Consider the following 23,942-nt stretch of genomic DNA (forward strand, 5'->3'; position numbering starts at 1 on the left):
ACTCAGGGGTCTAGCCCGGACAGGGCTCTAACCAGGCAATCCCCACTGGCTTGGACTCACACACCCAGTCTCCCTTGCTTTCTTTTGGTTCCCAAACATGGGACTCCAGACCCTCAGCTGATTCTGTGAACTACCTTCTTTCCATTAAATCAATTTCTGGCCCAGTTCCTGAATTTGGTGTGTGTTGTTTGTTTGACAGGCCCAGTAGATATTGATACTTCAATAAAGGATCTGATGTTCACAGATGTAAATTCCTCAACATCCTATTATCAGGTATATGTCTAAGCTAGAATTTAAATTCCAGTTTACTGGCTTCAAAACCATTTTTTTAAACTTATAATACAACGTATTTTAAAAACATGTTTTTATTTTATTAATGTTGTCAAATTTGTGAGCCACTCATTAATATGCTGAGTGGAAGGAGAACAGCAACTGTGTTGTACAGCCAAAATCCAACCACCACATTCTTTGTTACCTCTCCGTAAACTGAATTGACTGCTTTTTGGGCATATGTCAATGTGATTTCTTTTCTGCCGGTAGAAAAAAAATCATTCTCTTAGCTTTTCCCCCAGATGACCTTGGAGATGTTGCATGTTATTCTCTAGCAGCCACAAATCTTTCTGCAAGACAATAACGATGTTTCACGGTGGAGATCCTCTGTTGGGCAGGCCTACCTTGACATTTTGACACTAACCTTTGTCAGATGGCTTTTTTTCCCCATTCAGAAAATGTCATTAGTATCAGAAAAAAAGGAAATTGCCTTAAAATGTATTTGATCAAAAAACTGTGTGTGTTTTTCTTTTTGTGTAAGAGCTTATGTAGGTGTTTCTGGCCTAAACATTTTTGACATTCTGATAACCTGCAGGATTGGAAACGCTGCTTCTGAAAGAAATGCATTGTGGAATGCAAAGAATGCCCTATTCAGGTCTTAAGTAGCACCATCTGTGTGTCTCTTAAAAATGTGGGTGCCTTGAAAAGCTTTGTCCCTGAGACAAAACTTGGCTTCCCACACACTGCCTAACAGCAGTGATGCTGTATGAGACGTTTTCCCTCGTGCCTTCCGATGTGAACCTTTGAGGGAGAAGGCAAGTTCCTTCCCGTAGCTGAAATCTTGGGACTAAGAACTTACTGCCTGATAAAGAAGGCAAAATCCCAGCTGTCAAAGCAAGATTTCTAAATTAAAGTGGACAGAGGGCCCTTCTTTGTTTGCATATATATAGGTCCAAATAATCACCAACAGGCAGGAAGACTGCCTACATGGCCACTGCTGAGAATTTTTTTTTTTTAATCTATCTCTCATCTTCTTTAGTCCTTTAGAATATGATGAGGGTCAGAGGAGACTAGAGGGAAACGTTGAATGTTATTCTAGGAATTGTCCCAAATCTTCCAAGGATGCTGCTACTACTGCATTACTCAAAATAGTTTTCATTTGTAATTTAAGACTTTTCAAAAATAAATATATATTTCAACCAATCATATGTCAGACCCGAATCTCCCAAAAGAATAAATTTTAAATTTATTTTAAAATAACATATACATAGATATGAATAAAATTTAATTATAATTAATGCTCCTTTTTCTATTTCTACCTTGAAAATACAACTCCTTATTAAAATAGTTTAGCAGCCCCTAAAACCTGAAGATCCCAGATAACGTATGATATTTATTGTACTGATTCCTGCTTTTTAATTTGAAAATTTGTAGGTATTCCCAGAGCATATTTAATACCACCAACTTTCCTGAATGTAAATTCAGTAAACAGAATCTAACCATCCTGAATGAAGAAAGCAAGTCAGTTCCAACTTCTGACAATAAGATCCTTGGTAGAATTTACAAGATTATAAATCTTGGTTTTGTTATTAAGACATAATAACTTCTCTCCTTTTGTCTGTGTTTTGGATTAGAAACATTTGTGATTCTTCCTTGATTAATCCCAAGAGCTTCAGGTCTCTCTGTTTGCACACTGGGTTGGAACCCCTCAGTGAGGGCTGCTCTCTCAGAGTTGGCCTGCCCTCCCAATTAGAGCCCCACGCTTCCCCAGGCACATGGTGTCTGTATTGTTCATGTCTTTTGAAGCATTGCACAGAACTTAGGGGGGTACTTAGCACACAGCAGGCGCGCCATGTTGCCAATGACCAGCATTTACACACTTCCCACACTGACTGGCAAATGGAGAGTTGTCACATAGCCTCATTTTGCTCTTCTTGCTGAGTCTGGACATTTGTTTGACCTATCAACCTTGAATTTTCACTCTACATCTCTATCAACAGATTTCCTAGATTATACGCTTTGTCCTTTGGGGCAAGGTGCTAAGAATTACTCTAGACCTCAGTCTTCTTGCCTAGAAAAGGAGGGATTTTACAGAATGATTTCTCAGCATTCTCTCAGGTGAAAATTCTAAGATTTCATGATATTCAATGGCCTACCAGGTATCTATCTCAACCCGGATGTCCTGGCATATTTAATTTATCAAGTCCAAATGTCTTTTCCCTTCAACATCTCATTCTTGTCCTTATTTCCTTTGATGGAATTGAAAGCTTTTCCCTCTTCAAATCCCTCTTCTCTCTGTGTTCATATCCAGTGAGATGTGTGGCCCTCCAGCTTCTAACTGCACTCTTTCCAGTTATATACACTTCCTTTCAGCTAGCACTGAGACTGTCTGATTCAAGACATTAGCACTTCTTTTAATAGATTATTAATTTTTCTCTTTACAGTTTCTTTCCCATGCAAACCTACCATACACATTGCTGCTGGACCACATCTCCAAATGATTGCATCATTTCCTTCTGTGGGATTCTATTATCTACCTAATTAAGTTGATAAATATTTGTATATACTTTGTAACAACATCCCAAACTACCTTTCCAGGTATTTGCCTCCTCTTCCCAATACGTTTCCTATGCTCCAGGCAAATAATACCTCACCAAATTTCCTAAGTCCAGGCCTTTACTTATGCCGTTTACTCCAACTGAAGCTGTCATCTCTGCCTCTCAAATCTTGTCTATCCTATAACTGTATCTCAATTGACACCTCTTCTGTAAAAAAATTTGATTCTTCTAATCAAATGTGACCATGATTTCTATTAAATTGCCACGATATTTTATCCTATTATTATCCTCATTGTGGGTATTGATGTACTTATCTCGCTTAAAAACTTTTAAACACCCTAAGTCTTGTAATTGTGTTGTATTCATCTTGCTATTCTTTGGGAATTCTTTCTTAGTAACGTGTTCATAGAAACTCAGGATAGATTTGTTGAAGGAAATTGAAGTTAAGTTTAATGGGTGGTCTGAATGATTATTTGGTTGCAAACTATAGAAACTCACTTCAAATATCTCAGGTAAAGAAGAACTTTCTGAAAAGGAATGTGTCATAGTTTCCAAGGGCAGACAGATTTCTCTGATTGCAATAGTGTGTATGTTTCATTACTGCCTCTTTTTTTTCTCTCTCTGTCTCTCTATCTCTGTCTCTTTCCAGACTATCAGCTTCTCTGTGCCCAGGATAACAGAGCCCGAGTGATGGCCTCCTTGCTCAAACCTCCAGCAGAGATTAGCTAGAGTCTCTGTGTCCCCAACCAAATTCTCAGAAAGAAATTTGATTAGTTCCTCCATTCAGGTGTATAACCCATACCCACTAAACTTTGAGTAGGGGAGATAGTCTTAGCCAGCCACCCTCTCATTAAGGGCACTTGAAGTAAACTCTGCAAAGGGGGCAAAGACAGGGCAGTGGAGCAATGTCAGGTATCAGAGAAAGGGCCACAGGCTGGCACACACCCTAAGAAGAAGCAGTCTAGTGTTGAGGAATCTAAATTTGACTCTGTACATTTACAGGCTTTCATAATTATTCTAAATTTCCTGTGGACCTGCAAAAAGACTGCAGAGCCTTTATCTTCCATGTGACTGCCTGGACCTTTCTTTTTTATTCTGCCTATGGAACATTGCATTATTGTCCCCAGTCATTTGCTCTATTTATGTCTTATGAGAAAGGTAGGATTCCAAAAGAGTTATAGGTGTGGCTGTTTGTACATGGTACTGTCTGCAATCAAGCAGATAAACAGCCAATTTAGTTTTAGAGGGAATTGTACTACAGAAAGAGCCACCAACCTGGATTATAATAGACTGTGAGGTTAAAACCAGATTTGCTGTCCCAACCTTCTACAGAAGGAAGCTGGTTGAGAAAGTTACGCAGCCCCACAAAAGGCACATTTCCAACACTGTCTTCATATGTGGACCAGAATCATCTGAGAAAGGATGACCCTTTCAGAGAGTGGAACCAAGACCCCATGGAGCAAATGGTCTAGGCAGCTCCTCCCAGGGAGCAGACCCAAGGCTTAATCAAGGAACATTCCCCGTTCCCAGGAAGATGACACTTGCAAAGTCTGACCAGCAATATTTCAGAATTGCTATAGTCCAGTGACTGCTGTGTGTCTCTCATCTTCCCGTTTCTTAATGGGGCTAGTTTTTGTGGTTATCTCATCCCTTATTCAACTGTCACATATGTGTCACAGGGGATGCAGTGTACTTGTTTTAACTGCATAGTCTCTGGATCAAAAGTATCCCCACCTTGCCCTGATATAGATAATATCATAAAATTTCAGACAATGAGCCTGTTGCTATGATTGGATTGGAGTGGACATTATAGTCTCTTTCTTGGAGTGAGGGAGAGTATATTTTATTCAAGGAAGGGACAGAAACAAAAATTTGTGACTAAAGGGTAGAGTAAGTCATGTTACGTAAGTCCTGTAAGAAAATTTATATTGTTCCTCATTATTGGCTGCCACTCCACGTAAGAAGATAATTTTTCTCCATGTCTGGCTGTCAGGCTTGTCTTTGTGATTTGTTTAAGTCAATGAAATGAATCGTTATTTGTGATCAACATAATTCACTGCTGCACAGAAGCTTGAAGTGTTATCTCGTGGGTCTACCATTGGTCCTTTTTCTCTGGCACCAAACTGTATGTCCTGGATAGGAGCTTCTCCTTCATTTTTGGGTCCTGAAAGGCATCATGGAGCATAACCATTGTCAATCTGTGTATGACTAGTAATATGAGTGACAAGTAGACATTAGGTGCAGTAAGCTTGGAGATTTGGGAATTTTTGTTACCGCAGCATAAAAGTTTCGGAGTGCAACCTGGCTCATGAAGCAGTTTATAAAACAGTTTTCAAATGTGAAATCTTTTCTAGATTTGCCACTTTGACTGCTCAAGCTCTAAAAATCCTAAGAGATGAAATTAAAAATGTCACTCGGTAGTTTTCAATTTCTTTTATTCCTTCTTCTTTCCTTCTTTGTTGCTTCCTTTCTCCCCTCCTTCCATCCTTCTTTTTTCAAGCAGTGGTACCATTTAAAAAAAAAATCTCATTAAGAGGATCAATATATAAATATCTAAAGTTGAACTGTTCTGGAAGTAAAGGAAGAGAGTGGGGGAAGTGAGAGCTGAACCTTTCTCCCTGGCTTCCTCACGACCCCTCCCCACACTTGATATGCTTGAGGAACACCCTATTAGGTCCCTTCAGGGTAGAGTGTAAAAGAGGTTTAAGGTCCAAAGAAGGAAAGTAATGCACACACAGCCTCACAACCTTTTTGTGAGCCCCATGGGAGGCCATGAAGTGTAGTGGACTTAGGAAGGAGACAGATGTGGGTTTGAATCTTTGCTCTGCTACTGATTAAATGTGACCATGGGCCACCTGCTCAATCTTTCCAAGTCTCTGTTTTTTCATCTATAAAAAGGGGACACTCAAACCTGCTTCATACAGCTGTTGAGAGGCTTCAATGTAGCATTGTGCTTGCATAAAAGATATTATCATTTGCTCCCTGTTCTTTTTTTTTTTTTTTTTTTTTGCGGTATGCGGGCCTCTCACTGTTGTGGCCTCTCCCGTTGCAGAGCACAGACTCCGGACGTGCAGGCTCAGCGGCCATGGCTCACGGGCCCAGCCGCTCCGTGGCATGTGGGATCTTCCCGGACCGGGGCACGAACCCATGTCCCCTGCATCAGCAGGCGGACTCTCAACCACTGCGCCACCAGGGGAGCCCTTGCTCCCTGTTCTTGATCCACTTTTTTTTTTTCCAACACACAATGCTTCACTAGAATCTTGGAAACTTTATCCAAAAATACATTTGAGGTAGCTAATTCCTCATCTTTATTTCATAAGGGTGGACCCTGGCTTGTCCACAGTCATGTTGCTAGAACTAGAACCTGGAGCTCCTGTTCTCCATATGTATCAAACTGCTGTGGAGTCTCTAAAGATCCCTGGGATTAGACGTGCATGAAACCTCATTGCAGTTACTGAAAGGTCCTCCTTGTGTTGGAGTGAACGACAGGTAGTTTTCATTTTTCTTCATTCCTCTGACATTCCAGGACTGAAATGTTTCCAATTAGCTCAGCAGAATCCAGCAAAGCATATCAGAAACAGAGAAAACTGTACTTTGGGGTTCAATCTATAATTGATTTTGAAGTACCATAAAATGCTAGTGTGAAAGAGCCAATTCCCCATTTCCCTGAAGACTTTTACTGCCCAAATGACAGACAGTTGGCTCTATAAAATGAGGGGACTGAGACCAGCCACTTAAAGGATAGCCACCACGTCTCTTCTCTGAGGTAAAAGAAACGGATGTGACTTTAACATCAAAGATTGCCCTGCCAGCAGCAAGAGGGCCTGAGAAAGAAACCTGTGAGCACTGCAGCTCTGTGTGTCAGTTTTATTAGAAGAGCACATGGCTTGCATGACTTAGATCCCAGGTGTGTCCCTGAGCTGCAAGGCTTCTCAGTCATGCAACAGCAAGATTTTACTTCCAAGGTAGGAAGCGAAGGCATTTGGGTGTGACTAATTAGGCATTACCTTGGCAGGTCCCAACTTGTCATTTTACTAAAGCCCTTTGGGGCTGAGAAGTTTGCTCAGAATAAAACAAGTGAAATTGCAAATTCTTTAGAAGATGCACTCTCTGCCTGCTAGGTCTTGGGATTTTTCTCTCCGTGGGACTTAGCACAATGCCCAAAATGCCAGGAAGGCACTGGGCTAAATGCTGTCTTGAAGACCTTCCATGTCCAAGTTTGTTGCTGTAGACAAGGAGATATTTAGATCTTTTCTTCCAGTTTCATTTCAGCTCACTGTAATGGGATTAAGAATCTGGAATGGAAATACATGCTTCCTTGATTCTTTTGTTCCATTTTGAAAGCTGTCTGGGGTCCTGATAACTCATCAGCCAGTGATCTTCCCCTAGAACCGGAGACACTTTCCTGGCACACGTGGGCTGAAGTGATGTGTTTGCACCTCTGGCTCTTAGAGCAAAGCGATGACACTGGGCGTGGGGGTTAGGTGGTGCAGGGCGGTGCCCATGCTAGTTCAGGTCACGTGCGCCAGCCGGGAGAGTGGCCTCGTGTTCCACTTTTCTGAGGCCTTGCTGGCATCTCCAGTGACAAACAACTTCCCTCAGGTTATCTGTCATCTCACCTTCGTCCTCTGTTGGTGAGGCGACTTTCTTTAGAGTTCCATGCTGTGGCAAAGGGATGTGAATGGACAGCCCCAAAGCAAATAAATGTTGCCAAGTTCCGCGTTACAAACAGGTATCAGTGCTTCCAGAGAGAGCCTAAGAATAAGTCTAGACGGGTTCCAGTACGCTTTCGTTTAACTTTACTATTTAACTAACCTCAATAAGCCTTTGTCTTCTCTCTGGAAAAAATGGGAAAGTATTCATACCTCATTACTAGCTCTAACTGATAGAGAGTGGGCGTTTAATAACTGTTATTTCCCTCTGCACTCCTGATGTTATTGAAATGATCATGGAAGGCTCAGCTTAACATATTTTGGAAGGCTCCCTATAACCACTTGTTTTAGATAGGCTTTTTTTTTTTTTGTCTTTGCCTTTTTTTTACTTCAGCACTATTTTATTTTATTTTATTTTTTACTTTTATTTTTATTTAGTTTTGGGGTTTTTTTTTGAAATTTTGTATTTTATTTTATTTATCTTTTTGTACAGCAGGTTCTTACTAGTCATGAACTTTATACACGTCAGTGTATACATGTCAATCCCAATCGCCCGATTCAGCACACTACCATCCCCACCCCCCCACCGCTTTCCCCCCTTGGTGTCCATACGTTTGTCCTCTACATCTGCGTCTCAACTTCTGCCCTGCAAACCGGTTCATCTGTACCATTTTTCTAAGTTCCACATACATGCGTTAATATACGATATTTGTTTTTCTCTTTCTGACTTACTTCACTCTGTATGACAGTCTATGGATCCATCCACGTCTCAACAAATTACTCAATTTTGTTCCTTTTTATGGCTGAGTAGTATTCCATTGTATATATGTACCACATATTCTTTATCCATTCGTCTGTCGATGGGCATTTAGGTTGCTTCCATGACCTGGCTATTGTAAATAGTGCTGCAATGAACATTGGGGTACATGTGTCTTTTTGAATTATGGTTTTCTCTGGGTATATGCCCAGTAGTGGAATTGCTGGATCATATGGTAATTCTATTTTTAGTTTTTAAGGAACCTCCATACTGTTCTCCATAGTGGCTGTATCAATTTACATTCCCACCAACAGTGCAAGAGGGTTCCCTTTTCTCCACACCCTCTCCAGCATTTGTTGTTTGTAGATTTTCTGATGATGCCCATTCTAACTGGTGTGAGGTGATACCTCATTGTAGTTTTGATTTGCATTTCTCTAATAATTAGTGATGTTGAGCAGCTTTTCATGTGCTACTTGGCCATCTGTATGTCTTCTTTGGAGAAATGTCTATTTAGGTCTTCTGCCCACTTTTGGAATGGGTTGTTTGTTTCTTTAATACTGAGCTGCATGAGCTGTTTATATATTTTGGAGATTAATCCTTTGTCCGTTGACTCGTTTGCAAATATTTTCTCCCATTCTGAGGGTTGTCTTTTCGTCTTGTTTATGGTTTCCTTTGCTATGCAAAAGCTTTTAAGTTTCATTAGGTCCCATTTGTTTATGTTTGTTTTTATTTCCATTACTCTAGGAGGTGGATCAAAAAAGATCTTGCTGTGATTTATGTCAAAGAGTGTTCTGCCTATGTTTTCCTTTAAGAGTTTTATAGTGTCTGGTCTTACATTTAGATCTTTAATCCATTTTGAGTTTATTTTTGTGTATGGTGTTACGGAGTGATCTAACTTCATTCTTTTCCATGTAGCTGTCCAGTTTTCCCAGCACCACGTATTGAAGAGACTGTCTTTTCTCCATTGTATATCCTTGCCTCCTTTGTCATAGATTAGTTGACCATAGGTTCAGCACTATTTTATAATATACTTATAATATACTTTTATATTCTTTAAAGTATTCTTTCATACAGCACAATTTGCTTTCATAATATACTACAGTTCCACTGTCGAGTAGCTCTAAGTCTGAGTGCATTAATACCTACAGCCCAGAGGATATGAAAATTCTGGCTCCTTTGCCTGGGGGTCCATTTGTGTTGTACCTCATGTTGCAGGGGTATGGGGCCTAGGCAGCTGCAGGCTTAGTGTGCTAGACCACGCAGTAGAAGATAATAGGGACAGTGGCCCATGTGGTGTTGTCCATAGTTTAGAGTTTCACTGAGTGTCTCAGTGTGGGGACTGCAGAACACCAACGGAATCACTTATGTTCATTTTTCTTTAATCTTAGTTCCATGGACACATTAAAATATTCTCCATGGATAAATCCTGGGAACCTGACTTTCTTTTTAACAGCTAGTATGATTCTTGTGAATAAAGTTTGGGAAATAGTACTTACTTCCTATAGACATAGGAAATGAAAACCCTAAATTAATGGGCTGCCTGCCTTTGGCTAACAAAATAAGATAGTACCAGAGTCTCCAAGTACAGTAGGGTTATACCAGACAAGAAACGGGAATTTACCTCGTAAATATAGTATGTTTTCCTGGCATTTTGAATTTATTCAAGAATTTTGGAGAAAAGTGACAAAATTTACAATAGTATTTTAAATTTTTCAAAATGAATATATTATAGAGAAGAATATATGATGCACATGACTTAAATGAAAATGACTTCAAAGAAATACAAAACTTGTGGCAAGCTTTTTTAGACTTCTCCACAGACCCCCTGGTATAGCCACCCTCCGCCTGGTAGGGTCACTTTGCAGATAAAGAATAGGATCCACTCTTATGGGGGATTTGGATGACAGCATCAAGAGAAATAACAGCAAATGATCTTTTGAAATGTGCAATAAAACATTTATTAACAAAACACTCAAACAGTATTTCCATTCTCCTCTTTCATTAGAAGAGCAAATATCAAGTCCCTAATTCAATAACAGATTTTTAAAATTTAACTTTTCGACTATGCCTGAGAGGCAGTGAAATTACATCCCGTATCATCTGTCTTCTGTACCTGTAGCACTTCCCAGAGGCACCTGGGCTCCTGCAGATGACTATGGAGCTGTGCAGAGTCCTCTTTTAAACTGGAAACCTCCCCCTCTCTTCAATTGGTAATCCTTCACCAAGTTTTTGGAGTCTCCTAAATAACTTTAAATGCTCTCCCTCCGATTTGAAGACATCATTTAAAATGGAAATGTGATGTCTTTCCACTTTTATATGCTTTAAAATTCCATCCACACAGTACAACTCAGACCACATACTATTGCATGGGTGCTGTGACTCCACACTTAGCTTTTCAGGCTCACTTTTCATCAGTGTCCCATGTGTCCCTGTTCTTCTAAGTGTGCTAAGCCACTTGCAGAGCCTCAAGTATGTCCTTTTATGGCTCTTTACCATTTCATGTGCTGTTTCCCACCTGGCATACCTTTCTTACCAATAAACTCAAATTGCCTTCCCTCTGAAGTTTTTTGATGACATTCTCCCACCCCTAGCTATTAGTGGTAGCTCCTGCTATCTTGTCCCCATAATACTGTGAAAACGACTATTTCACAGAAATAAACACTCTGTATTCTAAATATTTATTACTAAGTAATGCTTATTCTGCTGAAAGTTTCTTGAAGGCATTACTACCTAGAATTCACCTTTCTATCTTTAATAGTAAGCTGAGATATTACCATTTAATAGATGACAAAAAATATTGATTTAAGAAATATCAAAATATGCTAATTATTTTAAATCTATACATACAAAGAATTCGAATTTCAACTTGTTAAAATACTAGGCAGATATGGTCTTTTGGAAGCAGACCAACGAAGGTTTTAACTTTATATTTCTGAACACTAACTTTGTGATTTGAGCAACTTACTTAACCTTTCTAAGACGTTTTCCTCAAATGAGTTTTTTTTAAAATAATACATACTTCGGGCTTCCCTGGTGGCACAGTGGTTGAGAGTCCACCTGCCGATGCAGGGGACACGGGTTCGTGCCCCGGTCCAGGAAGATCCCACATGCCGCAGAGCGGCTGGGCCCATGAGCCATGGCCGCTGAGCCTGTGCGTCCGGAGCCTGTGCTCCGCAACAGGAGAGGCCACAACACTGAGAGGCCCGCGTACTGCAAAAAACAAACAAACAAAAAAACATACTTCATAGGCTTATAGTGAAGACAAATAACAGACTTTTTAAGAGTTAGCATGGGCTTCCCTGGTGGCGCAGTGGTTGAGAGTCCGCCTGCTGATGCAGGGGACACGGGTTCGTGCCCTGGTCCAGGAAGATCCCACATGCCACAGAGCGGCTAGGCCCGTGAGCCATGGCCACTGAGCCTGTGTGTCCGGAGTCTGTGCTCCACAATGGGAGAGGCCCCAACAGTGAGGCCCGCGTACCACAAAAAAAAAAAAAAGAGTTAGCATTATATTTGCCACAGTAGTCAATAAAGGTTATTTCCTTCCTTCCCCTTTCCAAAGGCTTGAGTAGAAAAAGTGTTTGTTTAATCCCAAGTCAACCAGAAAGTTAAATTAAATGGAAACCCAAACCCCCAATTCTCTAAACATTGTGGTTAATTGTTATTGCTGTGTATGTTCTGATAAACAACAAAGGCCTGGGGTCTGTATTTGTGCTGATGTGGAGTTGGAACTGTTAAGTCCCAGACCAGAGTTCTTTATGATACACAAGAGCATCCTTATCCACTGTCCAGAAAACTTCCCATATTTTCCATAGTCTGGCCCAGCTCCCAGAGCTCACAAGATAGGTCCAATAATTAAGCCTGTCAGAAATCTGTAAGATTTCAGCTGTATCTGTGTAAAAATGACCTTGCACAGCTGGTTTGGTAACTGTGATACACTGGGAAATTTCTCCATGCAACATGTTTCCAAACCTACTTCCACCCATGGGGACAGGAAGAGCCAGTCAGAATGGAATGACATTAATCTTGACCATGTAGGAACAGCAAGTAGTTCAGAAGATGGAAATTCTCTACACACAGGCACTGAAATTATTTTGCTTATGGGTTAGCATAGGCTGGTTTGGCTTGTTTCATTTTTAAACAGAGAGACTTTATTTTTCAAAATGATATATGAATTTCCAAGGATTTTCTGACCATGTTAGTTTTCTTGATGCGGTTGGAAACTTGTAAACAAGTTGGACCCACTCGAAATAGGAGCTCTGGGCTCTGAGTCTTATCTGGAAAGCTACACACTAAGGTCCTTATGCATCCACTGAGATGTAACTTGATGAGATTGTTTAGAGATCATGGGCATTTATTTTAAAGAAAAGACTGGGAATAATTTTGCAAATGAGGATTGTGAGCAATCTAGACAAACTAAATTGTCAAAAACTTGCTAAGATTTAACTAAAGGTAGTGAAGGCAATAGGAATAGGAAGATGGTCCAAAAAGATATATTAACTTGTTAGTTTAGCCCAAATATTCTGACCCTAACCTTTGAGCCTCATGGCAATTCTGGACCAAAGGAAATTGCTCACACTTTTCTATGGATTATTTAAGAAGTGGATGCCAACTGTCGCTATTTTGCTTTAGGAACGTGAGCTACTAGTATAAGTTTCTAGGGAGCGACAGAGGCATGGTCCAAATGCCAGAATCTTCAGTTTGCACTGAGACTTGACCTCTCATAATGCAGGGGGAGTTGGAACTTCATTTCAAAGACCTTTTTTTTTGGTGGTACGTGGGCCTCTCACTGTTGTGGCCTCCCGTTGCGGAGCACAGGCTCCAGACGCGCAGGCTCAGCGGCCATGGCTCACGGGCCCAGCCGCTCTGTGGCATATGGGATCTTCCCGGACCAGGACACGAACCCGTATCCTCTGCATTGGCAGGTGAACTCTCAACCACTGAGCCACCAGGGAAGCTCCAAAGACTTTTTTTTATGGAGACTCATACAAAATATAAGGGAACTCCCGCAAATTGTGTACACTCAACCAGAAGTGAGAAGAGTGCTGCCAGTGTAAAATCAAAGTGACTTCTTAACCATATAACCTTGTCAGGCATCATATGTTTTATTTACTTACTGTTTTCTTATGATAATTTTTTCAACAAGGAACTGAGGAGTACTTCCTGTTGAGAAAGTTTCATGTTTGTCTTGCCAATAATTCTTTATGAGTTTAAATGTTATAATTAAAAGTTGGGGAGAAAAGGAAAAAAGGTTAAACCAGCCTGAAAACCCTTTGCTGCTTTGACAGCTGACTCTAAGAAAGGTTTTATGCTCACATGATTGCTTAGGTATGGTGCCCCTGGTAACATATATACTGTTGATTCTATTTTATCAGACAGTAGCATTTATATCTCTCTTCAATTTACATTTGTAGCTACTTTACATTCATAAAATCAGCATAACTAAGCCTGGAGCTAAGGATTGCATGCCTGCCTCTCACTGTACCCACTCCACCGACAGGAACATTTCCCTTATATTTATTATAAAATCATAATATGTGTGTAGAATAAAAATTAAATAGCCCAAAAATATTAAAATGAAAAAGTAAAAAACATCTCCTTCTTCCACTAACCATAGCCTTACTCACAAGAGGCAACAAATTTTTACTCTTTCTGATCTTGTTTTCTGTGGTTATAGTCACAACACTAAATTACATGTTTGAAACTTGATTTGTTCGTCAGTTTTAGACCTTGTCTACATACTTCTGAATATGAAAAATGAAGAATTTAGTCCTATCTCTTTCATTCTCGATCTGTTACTAATTTTTTTCCCTTTCTTCTAGGGATTAACTTTACAACTATTAAGCAATATACATAAATGTTTCTTGACCCATCACCTTAGACAGAATCTATTGACTTTACACTGTTGTAGATGAGGAATAAATGCATGAGTGTCTTCTCCTACTTCTCTGCCTACATTTCTCCCTCCCAACCTTTGTAGGTTGTACCTTTGCTTTTCCATTGCCAAAATTTATTTCATGTATTCTTCTCTGTAACTGTAATGATGTTTTCGACTTTAAATTGATTAAAAACCAATAAGCAGTATTTACAATAATACGTTTGCACTGCCAGAACCAAGTAGTGTGATTATGCTCAGAAAAAGAAATATAATCTTATGTTATTAAGCTTTTCACTTGAATGCCAATGTTCGATGTTTCAAAGTCAAATGGAGTTTCTTTCTCTGAACTCCATAACTGGCATAAAAGTCAGGTCAAATTTTATTTAACTTCATATTTGGGGCATACTTTTCTTGCACAAGATTTGGTTTTTCCATACAAGAGATGGGGAAGAACAGTTTGCCCAAGCTATTTCCACAGACTCTCATTAGCAGCTGCCCTAATTACAATCCTTCCTCCTTTCTGGCTTCAGCATCATCGGATCTGCTGGGTACCTCCCAGGGAAGGTAGCTGCCCCTCCCAGCATCACCGACTCCTGTGTATCTTCAGAATACATTATTCTCTGTTGGGGTTTATTCATCAACATGATTCTATCTACTTTCTTTCTTCTAGAAACTTACCAACATTTCTAATCTACTGATGAATCTTATATTAGTCTAGGTTCTCCAGACAAACAGAATCAATATGATATCTACATCTGTATCTATATCCATACTTGTCTATTTATTTACTTATTTATTATGAGGAATTGGCTCACAGGATTTTGGAGGCTGAGAAGTCCCAAGATCTGTAGTCAGCAATCTGGAGACCCAGAAGAACCAATGATATACGTTCCAGCTCGGGTCCAAAGGCCTGGAAACCAGGAGAACCAATAGTGTAAGTTTCAGTGCAAGTCCAATGGCAAGAGAAGACCAATGTCCCAGCTTGGAGACAGGCAAAGAGAGCGAATTCTCTCTTACTCAGTCTTTTGTTCTATTGAGGCCTTCAATGGATTGGATGAGGGCCACCCACATCAGGGAAGGCAATCTTCTTTACTTGGTCTACCAATTCATGTGTTAATCTCCCCTCAAAACACACTCACAGACACACCCAGAATAATGTTTAACTAAATATCTGGGCACCTTGTGGCTCAGTCAAGTTGACACATAAAGTAAACATCACAGGTGCTTTTCTCATTTTCAGTTCCTTTATATCTTTTATGGCATTTCCATGGGATTTTGGGGACGAGATCAACACAGTGCATCTTTTCGAACCAGAATTATTGCTTGCTTCCTGGTGCTAGAGTGGTAACTGACATGAGTATTTATTCTTCTGGATAATGTCTGCTCATGCTCAGCCCGTTCCCCTTCCCTTTTGAGCTCTCCCCTGTACTGAGGGGTCTGGATGCCTAGAAAATGCATTCCCCAAACTCTCTTTCTGACAGGTTTCTATTAAGTTTTCCCAGTAGGAAGCATTTCAGTTGGATTCCAAGGTCAACCAAGGGGGTAGTCTTTCTGCTTCTGGTTCCAGCAGGAGCCATGGCCAAAAAATAGAGATGACTGTGGGTGACTATGACCTCTGGCAGTGTCAGTGGATCTGGGACTAGCAGGCGGCAGTAGTGGGGATGACAGATGATCACGGGCTCCAGCAGCATTGGTGGAACCAGAGCAGTAAATGCATTATTTCTGGACTCTGTGAAGTGCCGCCATTCTCGCCTTGACTCTGCCACCTAGCCAAAAGTTTTATAACCAATTTTTTGGTATTAAATTCACCGCTATTTGAAATTTTCAGAGCATTAATATTTTCCTGACTGGACCATGACTGATACACTCACTAACATTATATTTCTTGTCTTTCTTTGAGACAATGTGATGTATCTTTAAACAACAGCATCAGCTCAAAGGAAAAATTAAAGGTAAGGGATGGTCACTAACTTTTCTTTAACGCTTACTATTTTCTACTCACAATAACTCTAAAGTAAATATTATTATCCTTATCTTATAGATGATAATGCAGGGTAAGGTATGTTTATTTGACCCAGATTGCACAGTACAAACTGACGTCCAAAGCAGATTCTACTCTTTTCATCTGAGAAACTCATATTGATATCTGACACAAATCCTAGCAAGGTGACTTGGCACATGAATAGCTGGCAGTCCGCTTCATACTTAAATGTCCTTAATCAAATGAGAAGCAGGTCTAATCACTTTATATTCATGGACTTTGAAAAGATGGTTGGGCTTTGATTAAAATAGTCCAGAATTCAGCAGAGCTCTCCATAGCAGACAATTCAAGTAGTAGATATGCTGGTTATTCTAATAGGAGTTTTTTTTTGGGGGGGGGCAGGTATTTAAGTAGAATTTTTTTTATTGAAGTATAGTTGATTTACAATGTTGTACCAATCTCTGCTATATAACAAAGTGACTCAGTTATACACATATATACATTCTTTCTTTATTCTTTTCCACAAACTATTACATCTAAGTTTTTAGTTGTTAACATCTTTTAACAGCATGGTTTATATTTTTATGGTCAGAATACTGGATTGAAAAACAGAAAACCTTTTCTTAGAGGATTTTGCTCTTTTCATTTAAAAAATATTAAGGGAAAGGGGAAGGGGGAACCTCTTGCATCCATCACACAATAGCACCCAATGAAATTAGCAAACAAGGATTCACCTGCTCGTAGATTTTAGATAATAAAGACGGCCTGAGACCTTGCTCACGTTGCGTTAGGATGACATTTCCTAATCGAATATCCTCTCACTGACACGGGAGGAATAGGATCACCTTTGGGAAGTTTAATTCCTTGGGAAGGTTTTTTGGAAAAGTCATTCCAGGAAATTACCAAACATATCTTCTAGTTCCCAGGATTTAATGTGACAGATTTTATAGATAGCCACATTCCCTTTGGATTGTAATGTGCCAGCAAAGTTGTTCTTAAGTAAAGAGCTCTTACAAATGTGTAAAAGAATAACACATTTGAGACATTTGTATACGTATACCCGCATTTGTTTCCCTCTGCACAGAGCCACATAACCCAGACCTAAGAGGAATTGAGCTCAGCTCAAGGATGTGATGATTTTCTAATGCATGCCTGGTTGTCTTTGCTGTTTCTCTGCTCCTTGACAATCTTCCCCTCATAGGACTGGGAGAGCCTGACTTAAGTAATTAGAAATGTAGAGTGAACATCTACTGCTGTACTCTGAAAAGAACGCTAAGCCCTGGAGTCACTACTCTTGGGGCTGACCTTGATGCGTCAAGATCTTTCAGTTCCAAATACATAATCCTAGGATAATATTCCACCAGCTACCACTCTATTTAAATTTTAATACGGCGCATATGTCTTACTGTTTGACTTAGAAAAAATGGAAAAGTCTTTCTTCTGAGACCAGTAATAAAGTACTGATGATGTATTTGCATTATATGTATGCAAGCAATAGCCACTCACCACTGAAGAAGAGTTGTTCCCTATTGCCAAGAGTATGCATTCAAATAGTCACAAGAACCAAATGATGGTTTTCATTTTGACAAAATAATTTAGCAAGAGATTAAGTCCCAGTTTGACTGTAGTTTTGAAGTTTCAGTGACCCTTTGCAGATCCACAGGATTACTGGTGTTAGAAAAGGGAGGAATTCTAAAAGTAAACTTTGTTACTTTGGTAGTATTAGCAAAAACAATTAGAAAAAAGGATCCAATGTCAGGGCTATGTAAAGTAATGATGCATTTGCCAATGTAAGGACTATATAAAGTGTTTCTGCATCTTTTTAAAAAGAAGTAGAGACACTGAAATTTGGTCTGGGTCAATACAATGAGGGTATCTGGCCCTCACTGAGTTTTCTCTAAGATCAGTGTAAAAGTTCTTGTAATGGAAGCCTTAATTTTCTTGGCAAAACTCTTACTTGAATAATGTGCTTAGCCTATACCCATGTTTTACAGAACTCTTTTCCAGTTATGACTAGTCAGGCCTATGTAAAATTTATTCTTAAGTATAAAATTCTTACAAAAAGGTAATGGGAACAGACAACCATAAGTAGCTGAAACACCCCTATGACAAGCAGAATGGTAGGGCTTGGACAGTTCCTGAAAAATCACACATTGCAACACTTTCACTTTGCAGATGTAATAACTGAGGACCAGCAGAGTTAAGTGGCGATTCAGTATCACCCAACTTGTGGTAGCAGAGCTGCACCTTAAAGGCATATTTCATAATTAGTGCCTTATTTATTGTTAGTTTAGGTAGTTCTTGAATTGGCTGGAGGAAGAGTCTTTGAAACTTGAGATGGAGAGGCATGGGGACTCTGGGTGGAGCAATGTCAAATGCAGAGTCCCAGATACTAATCAGCATCTTTCGTGTTCCTTACTGCTTCAGGTTGCCCATAAAAACACACGTTTAATTTATGAGGATTTAAGTTTGCAAACAGTATGTCTTAATGTCCCTTGTATAAGAAATAGAAGCTCTGAGCATGGCAAACAATTTCCTAACCCAAAACCAAGACACATGTTGTAAAGTATGTGAGAATATTTAAGGGTATAATAAGATCGTACCTCTGAAATCAGAACTTTCATTTTTGTGTTGCTTAAATTGTCCTGTAATAATTAATTAGTTATCCTCAAAATATTAAAGACATGTATGGCAATTTCCATACAAAACAGTGATGCCTTAGCATATTTTTATTTTATTCTCATGACAATAGTTTCTTTAGCTACAGCATGCAGAAGCTGTCAGCTAGATGTTTTTAGAATGTCTAGTTCATCAAGAAAACTCAAATAAGAGTCTGTGAAAGTAACACATGGTTAGGAAGGAAAGCATGTAAGAAATTCAGAGGGGAATAAGGACAAGGGCTAGATGCTCCACTCCACTGGTGTGTGTGTGTGTGTGTGTGTGTGTGTGTGTGTGTGTGTGTGTGTGTTTCAAGGAAGAATCTCCTTCACTTCCGTTGTGTACGTACTTACTTCAGTCACCATCCACTGAAGACAAGTACTACAAATCTTCAAACCTTTGTTTTAGAGCTGAAATATTTTCCCACTCAAGTCTTTGGATTACTCATTCTCAGATCTGCTCCCCAACTGCCTGCAGGACAAGGAGATAGAAATGGATGAACCGGGAAATAACTCTGTGCTTCCCTGAAGGTCATGGGGATCGAGTTCACTGTGAATTAATTGCTTGTAAGATGAGGGGGAACACAGGCTCCAGAGTCAAATTGAAGTCCAGAATGTCACCTTCTTCCTTTGTGCTGAGTTGAGCTTAAGGGGGTAGAAGGAGGAGTTCTTTCTAAACTCAAATGTGTGTTCCTCCTCTACATCACATTCCAAGCCACACAAAATTAACCAGGGTGTGATTTCTATAAAGCAAGGCCAAAGGTCCTTAGCAATCACAAAGAAAGGGGTTCCTCTCTTCATTGATGTCAGTAGGACCTTTTCTTGGTCCTGGACAACTTCTGTGAAAATGTGGCATTTGGAAGCTGTAGGACATAGCTTCTCTCTTTTCTGTCTCTATCCCCTTTGCTTTTCTTTACAAATTACTTTCTTCCTCTAGATAAGAGACAAAGCAGATTGAAGGAGTTGGCTGGGCACTAATTGAAGGAAGCAGTGGGAAAGTTAGAAAATTGGACAGAGAGGATAACAGCCTTTTGGGAACCACCCCCGGCCCCCTGCAAATATCCCTACAGGAAATAGCACTTCAGCAAGCCCCACAATGAGTTTAGGTGTGTACCTTCTTCTGTCACTTCATCTCATTTGGATATAGGCAAGAGAGTGTACATATAATGCCATTTCTGTTTCTTTCTGTCAGAAGTAGGTACAAGGAATGAGTTTAGACCTAAATTGGAAAGTGCTTAGGATGGAGAAGGGTGGGGAAACTCAATCGATTAATTTATCTGTGTAATCATCTCCAAATCAGAAATGAAAACCAACGGATTTTCTGAGAACCCTAAAATGCAAACTCATTTCTTCAAAATTATTTTTGGACCATGCCAAACAGAGATTAATATGATGAGATGCAATTTTCAGTTTTTCTCCCTTTATGAATCTGTTGTGATGGATTGGAGCAAAGGTGGTTAAAGTTGCCCCACACTAGCTGCTGTGGAGCAATTCCTCCTTCTCCCAGCACATCTGTCTAACAGTATAAGGTCACTTGTTAAACTCAGGAGCATATCTAGGGATCTAATTTAGGTCCATCAGCCTCCTAGCATGTTGATTTGGAATTTTACACTGATGAAACCTAAACAATGGGAACTTCACGAAATTGTGTTTAATTTTCACTTGCAATTTGAAAGTGACCTCCTCTCTCTCTCTTTTCCCCTTATCAATAGACACATACATTTTGATACTTATACTATTATTTGTTTAACCCTTTGAGTAAGTGATTTTTTTTTTGCCATAATATTCTTATTCTCCTGAAGCTGCTTTTATGCCAGATATTAAGATATTAAGGCTGTTTGATGGATGACATGTCAGAGAAGAGGTACTTGACTAACTCATTCCTTATTACTCTGGGGATGTGACAAACTTCAGTTTCATTCAACAGAGTTTACACAGCTGTGCATAAGGACACTGTATGAGGCCTTGGAGTTCAATCACTCAGCAAAATCAATCAATCAATCAATACTTACTGGACATCAACTCTGTTGGTAGAGCAAGGTATCTAGAGTTGAGGCTGAAATATATTACTAATCCACAGAGAAAGAATTTAACCCCAAACACTTTTGTCTCCTTAGGTATATTTATTCCTAGATATTTTATTCTTTTTGTTACAGTGGTAAATGGGAGTGTTTTCTTAATTTCACTTTCAGATTTTTAATCATTAGTATATAGGAATGCCAGAGATTTCTATGCATTAATTTTGTATCCTGCTACTTTACCAAATTCATTGATTAGCTCTAGTAGTTTTCTGGTAGCATCTTTAGGATTCTCTATGTATAGTATCATGTCATCTGCAAACAGTGACAGCTTTACTTCTTTTCCAATTTGGATTCCTTTTATTTCTTTTTCTTCTCTGATTGCTGTGGCTAAAACTTCCAAAACTATGTTGAATAAGAGTGGTGAGAGTGGGCAACCTTGTCTTGTTCCTGATCTTAGTAGAATGGTTTCAGTTTTTCACCATTGAGGGCAAGGTTGGCTGTGGGTTTGTCATATATGGCCTTTATTATGTTGAGGAAAGTTCCCTCTATGCCTACTTTCTGCAGGGTTTTTATCATAAATGGGTGTTGAATTTTGTCAAAAGCTTTCTCTGCATCTATTGAGATGATCATATGGTATTTCTCCTTCAATTTGTTAATATGGTGTATCACGTTGATTGATTGGCGTATATTGAAGAATGCTTGCTTTCCCAGAATAAAACCCACTTGATCATGGTGTATGATCCTTTTAATGTGCTATTGGATTCTGTTTGCTAGTATTTTGTTGAGGATTTTTGCATCTATGTTCATCAGTGATATTGGCCTGTAGTTTTCTTTCTTTGTGACATCAGTGTCTGGTTTTAGTATCAGGGTGATGGTGGCCTCGTAGAATGAGTTTGGGAGTGTTCCTCCCTCAGCTATATTTTGGAAAAGTCTCAGAAGCATAGGTGTTAGCTTTCTCTAAATGTTTGATAGAATTGGCCTGTGAAGCCATTTGGTCCTGGGCTTTTGTTTGTTGGAAGATCTTTAATCACAGTTTCAATTTCAGTGCTTGTGATTGGTCTGTTCATATTTTCTGTTTCTTCCTGGTTCAGTCTCAGCAGGTTGTGCATTTCTAAGGATTTGTCCATTTTTTCCAGGTTGTCCATTTTATTGGCGTAGAGTTGCTGGTAGTAATCTCTCATGATCCTTTGTATTTCTGCAGTGTCAGTTGTTACTTCTCCTTTTTCATTTCTAATTTTATTGATTTGAGTCTTCTCCCTTTTTTTCTTGATGAGTCTGGCTAATGGTTTATCAATTTTGTTTATCTTCTCAAAGAACCAGCTTTTAGTTTTATTGATCTTTGCTATCATTTCCTTCATTTCTTTTTCATTTATTTCTGATCTGATTTTTATGATTTCTTTCCTTCTGCTAACTTTGGGGTTTTTTGTTCTTCTTTTTCTAATTGCTTTAGGTACAAGGTTAGGTTGTTTATTCAAGATGTTTCCTGTTTCTTAAGGTAGGATTGTATTGCTATAAACTTCCCTCTTAGAACTGCTTTTGCTGCATTCCATAGGTTTTGGGTCGTCATGTCTCCATTGTTATTTGTTTCTAGGTAATTTTTGATTTCCTCTTTGATTTCTTCAGTGATCTCTTGATTATTTAGTAGCATATTGTTTAGCCTCCATGTGTTTGTACTTTTTACAGATCTTTTCCTGTAATTGATATCTAGTCTCATAGTGTTGTGGTCGGAAAAGATACCTGAAACGATTTCAATTTTCTTAAATTTACCAAGGCTAGATTTGTGACCCAAGATATGATCTATCGTGGAGAATGTTCCATGAGCACTTGAGAAAAATGTGTATTCTGTTGTTTTTGGATGGAATGTCCTATAAATATCAATTAAGTCCATCTTGTTTAATGTATCATTTCAAGCTTGTGTTTCCTTATTTATTTTCATTTTGGATGATCTATCCATTGGTGAAAGTGGGGTGTTAAAGTCCCCTACTATTATTGTGTTGCTGTCAATTTCCCCTTTTATGGCTGTTAGAATTTGCCTTCTGTATTGATGTGCTCCTATGTTGGGTGCATAAATATTTACAATTGTTATATCTTCTTCTTGGATCGATCCCTTGATCATTATGTAGTGTCCTTCTTTGTCTCTTCTAATAGTCTTTATTTTAAAGTCCATTTTGTCTGATATGAGAATTGCTACTCCAGCTTTCTTCTGATTTCCATTTGCATGGAATATCTTTTTCCATCCCCTCACTTTCAGTCTGTGTGTGTCCCTAGGTCTGAAGTGGGTCTCTTGTAGACAGCATATATACAGGTCTTGTTTTTGTATCCATTCAGCCAGTTTGTGTCTTTTGGTGGGAGCATTTAATCCATTTACATTTAAGTTAATTATCAATATGTACATTCCTATTCCCATTTTCTTAATTGTTTTGGGTTTGTTATTGTAGGTCTTTTCCTCCTCTTGTGTTTCTTGCCTAGAGAAGTTCCTTTAGCATTTGTTATAAAGCTGGTTTGGTGGTGCTGAACTCTCTCAGCTTTTGCTTGTCTGTAAAGGTTTTAATTTCTCCATCAAATCTGAATGAGATCCTTGCTGGGTAGAGTAATCTTGGTTGTAGGTTTTTCTCCTTCATCACTTTACATATGTCCTGCCAGTCCCTTCTGGCTTGCAAAGTTTCTGCTGAAAGATCAGCTGTTAACCTTATGGGGATTCCCTTGTGTGTTATTTGTTGTTTTTCCCTTGCTGCTTTTAATATGTTTTCTTTGTACTTAATTTTTCATAGTTTGATTAATATGTGTCTTGGCGTGTTTCTCCTTGGATTTATCCTGTATGGGACTCTCTGTGCTTCCTGGACTTGATTAACTATTTCCTTTCCCATATTAGGTAAGTTTTCAACTATAATCTCTTCAAATATTTTCTCAGTCCCTTTCTTTTTCTCTTCTTCTTCTGGAACCCCTATAATTCGATAGTTGGTGTGTTTAATGTTGTCCCAGAGGTCTCTGAGACTGTCGTCAATTCTTTTCATTCTTTTTTCTTTATTGTGCTCTGCAGTAGTTATTTCCACTATTTTATCTTCCAGGTCACTTATCCGTTCTTCTGCCTCAGTTATTCTGCTATTGATCCCTTCTAGAGTATTTTTAATTTCATTTATTGTGTTGTTCATCATTGCTTGTTTCCTCTTT

Source organism: Phocoena phocoena, chromosome 7 (genome assembly GCF_963924675.1).
Source record: "Phocoena phocoena chromosome 7, mPhoPho1.1, whole genome shotgun sequence".
NCBI lineage: Eukaryota > Metazoa > Chordata > Mammalia > Artiodactyla > Phocoenidae > Phocoena > Phocoena phocoena.